Below are 6,000 nucleotides of genomic sequence, written 5' to 3'. Positions count from 1 at the left end.
TTATTTTTCTAATACTGTCCATGTCCAAAGCACTGTGCAAATTATCTTCTTGTAATCCTTACAACAGCCTGATAAAGTAGGCCACTATTATTTATCTATGGCAATGAGGGAGATTGTGGTGAAGAAAGAAAGAAAGAGTGCAGCTAAGGCTGTCCTGTGAATCTGTGGCAGAGGTGACCTTTAAGCAGGGGGTCTCCAAAACCGCAGCTCTTGTACAACACTAAGCAGAGTTACACCCTTCTAAGTGAATTAAGTCAATAGGTGTAGTGCTGCTTAGGATTGCACTGTTAGCCATTGCCTTACATCAGCTTCCAATACTATTTATATATTGGCAGATCATCAAAGCAGCACTGTGAAGAGTTTGCTGAGTTTGTTTGAAGTCAGGCAATAGGGGATTGTTTCATATAGCAGTTAAGAGTGCCAGGGTTCAGGGTCCCACTGAGTTGTACAGTTGCCCACTCTGGTTTGGGAGATTTGGGGGTGGAGCCTGGCCAGGGGAGGGACCTCAGTGGAGTATAATGCCAGAGTCCATCCTCCAAAGCAGCCATTTTCTCTGGTGATTTGCGACGGGTCATTTCGTAGAAAAAGAGCTAGGGGAACTCATTAGCATAACTCATTAGCCTATGCCACACCCCCTGACACCACCGGAAGTGTGTCATAAGGCCACACCCCCTGACATCACCGGAAATGTGTCATAAGGCCAGACACCCCGCCCCCAACGGTCCTGGCCGCCACCGCCGGCCTTGCAGCTCCACTGCCGAGCTCCTTGAGGGACCCGGCGGTGGACCTGCAAGGCCGGCGGGAGTGCAAGGAAGCCCCGCGAAGGCCCTCCCTGGCCCCAGGCAGGCAGGGGTGGGGAGAGGCAGGGGGGGAGCAACTTACCCTCCCTCTTCTCCTGCCTCCTCCTGGCTGAATGAGGGCCGGAAGCGGGGCGGCCGGAAGCAGGGGGCGGGGCTTTGTCATGTGCCCCGCCCCCGTACCTCACCCGTGGGAACTGCGTTCCCCCGCGTTCCCCCCCGAAATGACCTCTGATTTGCGAGCCCTGACCTGGACAGCCCAGACTAGCCTGATCCCGTCAGATCTCAGAAGCTAAGCAGGGTCGACCTTGGCTAGTAGTTGGAAGGGCGACCTCCAAGGAATACCAGGGTTGTGATGCAGAGACAGACAATGACAAACCACCTCTGAAATGTCTCTTGCCTTAAAAACAAGTCTAGCTTGTCACCTAGTGGTGCATAATTCTAAAGAGCTAGGACTTCTGGTTGCCAGACAATCTTAAGATCTCTTGGCTACACTACACACACTACCATACAGTAATTATTATTATTGGTGATTTGGAGTCAGTCACTCTCTATCCAACCTGCTTCACAGGGCTGTTATGGAGATAAAAGGGATGGTGTCATGTATGCTTGTCTAAAAGACTAAAAACAAACTGGAGTTTATTGTGAAACTGAGCAGACTGTGAAGTGATCCTGAAAATTCCATATCCTGAAAACTGCCACTTTTGTTAACACAAACAAAAACTAGCCTTCATTCCTTTTTAAAGAATTGGTCAAGTTTCTAGACCTTCAATTCTTAAAAAAAGCTTGAACTCATATGGCCAATGTCTGGTGAGGTCTTGGAAGACAAAGGAACTGCTGAATAAGAGTTCCAACGCTCTTCTATGGCTCTTGGAGCCTACCTATGGGTAGAAGAAACAGCATGAGGTCGAGAAAGCAGGGGGCAGATGCCACAGTTGACCCATTGCAGAATTCAGTAGTCAGAATTTCCTTGGCTCAGGCTTTGGCTGACCTTCATGCTGCACTGGGAATATATACACACAGCATGTCCTCCCAAACTCTGCCTGCAGTCAGCCATCTCACTGGAAGGTCTGGTTCCTGTACCGAAGGTCTCCGTTGACTTCCCAGCCCCATGCAATGCCACTCAGCCCTTCCCCTGCTCACCCCAAATTTCAGCAAAGAAGCAAAAGCACTGAGATGGCACCATAACCCCTATCATTAGCCTGTGCTTGCTTGGGGGTGTGTCAGGGTGGAGTGGAGACATCAGCCATGACCTTCTCCCAGCTGAAAAGATGTGGTTGGGGGCAACTGTTTCTGCTGTGCTAAAATAAGGAGGGCAGTGGCAGGTCTTGACAGTTTCCCGACTCCATGTGACACTAGAACAGGGGTGGCCAAACTTGCTTAATGTAAGAGCCACACGTTTGAGAGCTGCAAGATATGAACAAATATTACATGTTTTTATTGAAAAATATGCAGATTAGCTTTTTATTAACATTAAATGAGTGCCAAAAATAAAAACAAAAGGGGTAAAAACCAATATTGACAATGATATTTATTTGACTAATGATATTTATTTGTCTACGAGAGGAAAGAATGAAAGAGGCAGAAAGAAAGAGAGAAACATAGAAAGCAAATAGATGGAGGGAGGATGGAGGAAGGAAGAGTTAGAGAAAGAGGGAGAGAGACAAAGAAAGGTGGAAAGAAAGCAAATAAATGGGGGGGAGGGGGAAAGAAAGCAACTTTATCCTTAAACGTGTCCTCCAAACCCCCCCCCCCATTCCCCCACTCTGGCTGGCTTGGCTCAGAGAAGGGGTTTAAAGAGACAAATGCCTTCTTCAAGCCAGCTGGTGAGGGGGTGCTTTGAGAACACATTTAAAGTTGCTTTCTTTCTCTGCTCCCCCCCACCTCAAGCCTACCCAGGGAGGGGGGGGAACACTGGCTGGGGAAGGGAAGACTGATCAGGGAGGCATGCCGCCCCTTCACTTCCCCAGCCGTCCTGCCGGGAGCCACACAATATGCGTGAAAGAGCCACATCTGGCTCCCAAGCCACTAGGAAAAAAGCACAGACCTACAGATACATGCTCAAAGGCCCAGTAGCACAGATGGAAAATTAAAGGAGGAAGGCAAAGATTTTACTAAAAGAAAACTGGTACATTAACGATCTCAAAAACAGGTGCTGAGGAACTGAACGTATTTCAGACAAGAGACGTCAGGTTTTGGAGGAAATTAATAAGATAACCTCAGAAGACATCCCGTTAGATCCAGTTGTTTTACTTCTTAACTCTTCAATCACAAACGACAATCAAGATGTTCACACTTCTGAACTGGTCTCCACCTTGCTGGCTATGGCCAGGTTATCTATCGCTGCTTGTTGGAAGTCTCCCAACCTTCCAACCATTCAGCATTGGAGGGACAAATGTTGGGATCATCGCACAATGGATAAGATTACTAATACGACAAATAATTAGCTCGAAAGGTTCTCGCTCCACATTTGTGCGCAAATGGTTCCCTCTGCTAAACTACTTCATGGAAAAAGACTTTTTGCCTTCAGATCCCGGATATATAAAATGGCTTCACTTTTAGGGTACACATCTCTAGTTTGAGCACTTCTCATGTAAGCGTTGGGGTTTAATAGTATTTTGATATGAGAGTATTAGTTTGCTAAATAGTACACATATGTTGGAGCTGCAGTGGCTCAAGTGGTTAAGGCGCTGAACTGCAGGCTGTGGAAGGTCAGTAGTTCAGCAGTTCGAGACCCGAGTGTGCCGCATGACGGATTGAGCTCCCATCTCTGGTTCCAGTTCCTGCCAACCTAGCAGTTCGAAAGCAAGAAATTGCAAGTAGATAAATAGGTAACACTTCAGTGGGAAGGTAACAGCATTCTGTGCGCCTTGGTGTTTAGTCATGCCAGCCACATGACCACGGAAACGTCTTCGGACAGTGCTGGCTCTTCGGCTTTGAAACGGAGATGAGCACCGCAATGCTAGAGTCGGATTCGACTGGCTTTCGAGCAAGGGAACCTTTACCTTTTACACATATGTTCTATGTTGGCACTAATTGAAATCAGTTTTTTCTGTTTAACATATTTACATGTATCATTATAACTTTTTCAATCATTTTTTTTTAAAGAGAGCAGCCCAAAAGCCACCTGGTGGCCCAAGAGCCTCTTGAATACATACATGAACATAAGAAGCAGACTTCCACTATCTAATTCAGCATTGTCTACTTCAAGAGACAGAGAACGGTTTTACCCAACACCCTTTACCCTAGATCATCAGGAAGTGAACTGGGTACACTTTATGCGCAAAGGCTCTCTTACTTACGACCCGTCTCCATTAAATGTTGCCCTGTCAAACCATTAAATCATCCATCTCAGCACTGTCTATACCTACCAGCAATGGCTCTCCATGTTTTCCAGGAATCACTGGCCTATCCAAATTGAACACTGTTGGGGATTAGTATAGAGTTTAAGATTTAAAGGACTGTATGTTTTCACCACTTCTGTGTCTCCTTGTTCTGCCTATTTTTGTTGATTAAACTTTCTTGTATTCTGAATGCTTGATGCCTGATCGCTGTAAGCACACCAGTTCTATCTGGTCTTGCTATCCAAAGAGAGGTAAAGGAGGGCAGTGGGTGAGCTTGCCTTCCTTTGAGTGCAATAGTTTGGAATTGCAAAGGTGCAGTTGATCATCTCTGCACTAGCTAGTACAAGCAAAGTGGGAGATAACAGCAGCCAGGTGGAGCCTCTAAATAGCAACACAGGTACTGTGGGCTAGGTGTACAAATGAATTCAGTAGGGATACTCTTAAAGATTTGCTGCTAGTGGCAATTCCTACCCAGAGAGAAGTTTGGTACCACTGGGGGTGGGGGAGGGAAAGGGTATTGCTGAGCACAGACTTAGAACAGACAGTCAAGAGGGTGAATCTAAGGGCTAACAACACAGCCTCCAATGTCTGTGTGTTATTTTCTCCATTTGGCTTCTATGAATTCTGTGTTAGGTGAGTTACTTACAATTAACCCCAAGCTTTGCCAGTATGACCTTTTCTCCTTTACTTCTGCTCTTGACCTTACAAGAAACCTATAATCAGTGAGGTAGACAGATCTGAACACGGGCTGCTTGGCTTTGATATAATCAAAAGAAGAGTACTCATGGCCTCGTTGTCCTTGTTGGCCCCAGTGCAACCTGGAACTTTTTGCATCAGGCACAAACTGCAGGTATTTCCTCTTTTATCACCTTAAGCCTGCAACCAACTGCAGTCTGGGCTGTTCCCATTTCCTGTCCACAAGAACATCTTCTTTCCCAGAGAGCCAGTTTGGTGTAGTGGTTAAGTGTACGGACTCTAATCTGGGAGAACCGGGTTTGATTCCCCACTCCTCCACTTGCACCTGCTGATGTGACCTTGGGTCAGTCACAAGCTCTGGCACAGCTGTCCTTGAAAAAGAGCAGTTTGTGTCAGAGTTCTCTCAGCCCCACCCACCTCACGGGGTGTCTGTTGTGGGGAGGGGAAGGGAAAGGAGTTTGTAAGCCGGTCTGAGACTCCAAGTGAAGGGCGGGGTATAAAACCAATCTCTTCTTCTTCTTCTTCTTTTTTTGTGGTTAAAATCAAGGCCAATTGAAAGTTTTGTAATTGTTGGCCAGACACACTACAGAAGTTATCAAGGTCAGGTGTTTGTCAGGGGCTCCAGGTGGGCAAAAGGGACAAAACCAGAGTTCTCATTTAGCATAGAACACCAAGATCAGAGATGGCATGAGCGGGTTCTCCATTTGTGCAACTTGGCCTCTTCCAGAGTCCAGGGAGGGGGCCTTGTCAACAGGCACTTGAACTGCAGCACCGATTTCTGGATGGGTCTGTTTCACTGGCTGTGTTAACAATATTCCCCCCCCCCCCTTCACTTTCAGCTTTTGAAGAACTTTCCTTTTCCAATTATGGCAAATCGGACCCCAGAGCATGAGCAAAATCAATCCACACTTAGAGACTAGCGTGGGGCTTGTCCCAACTCATCCATCTGCTTATTTGAAAGACGGCAGAAATGTCACATTTGAATTGCATCTCTAGGAACCCGGTGCCTACACGCTGCTTACATCTTTTTCTCTGTGAAACACACCACAGTGTTCTTCGCCTGCCAGCAGAATGATTTTGACATTCCGTGTCCAGTTTCATCAAGCTGCGCGAGAGAACTGTTTGCTACTCTGTCCTACTCATCTACTTGAACAGCAGATTCT

Source organism: Gekko japonicus, unplaced genomic scaffold (genome assembly GCF_001447785.1).
Source record: "Gekko japonicus isolate JY-2015 unplaced genomic scaffold, Gekko_japonicus_V1.1 scaffold454, whole genome shotgun sequence".
Classification (NCBI taxonomy): Eukaryota; Metazoa; Chordata; class Lepidosauria; order Squamata; family Gekkonidae; genus Gekko; species Gekko japonicus.
This window is presented reverse-complemented; position numbering follows the sequence as displayed.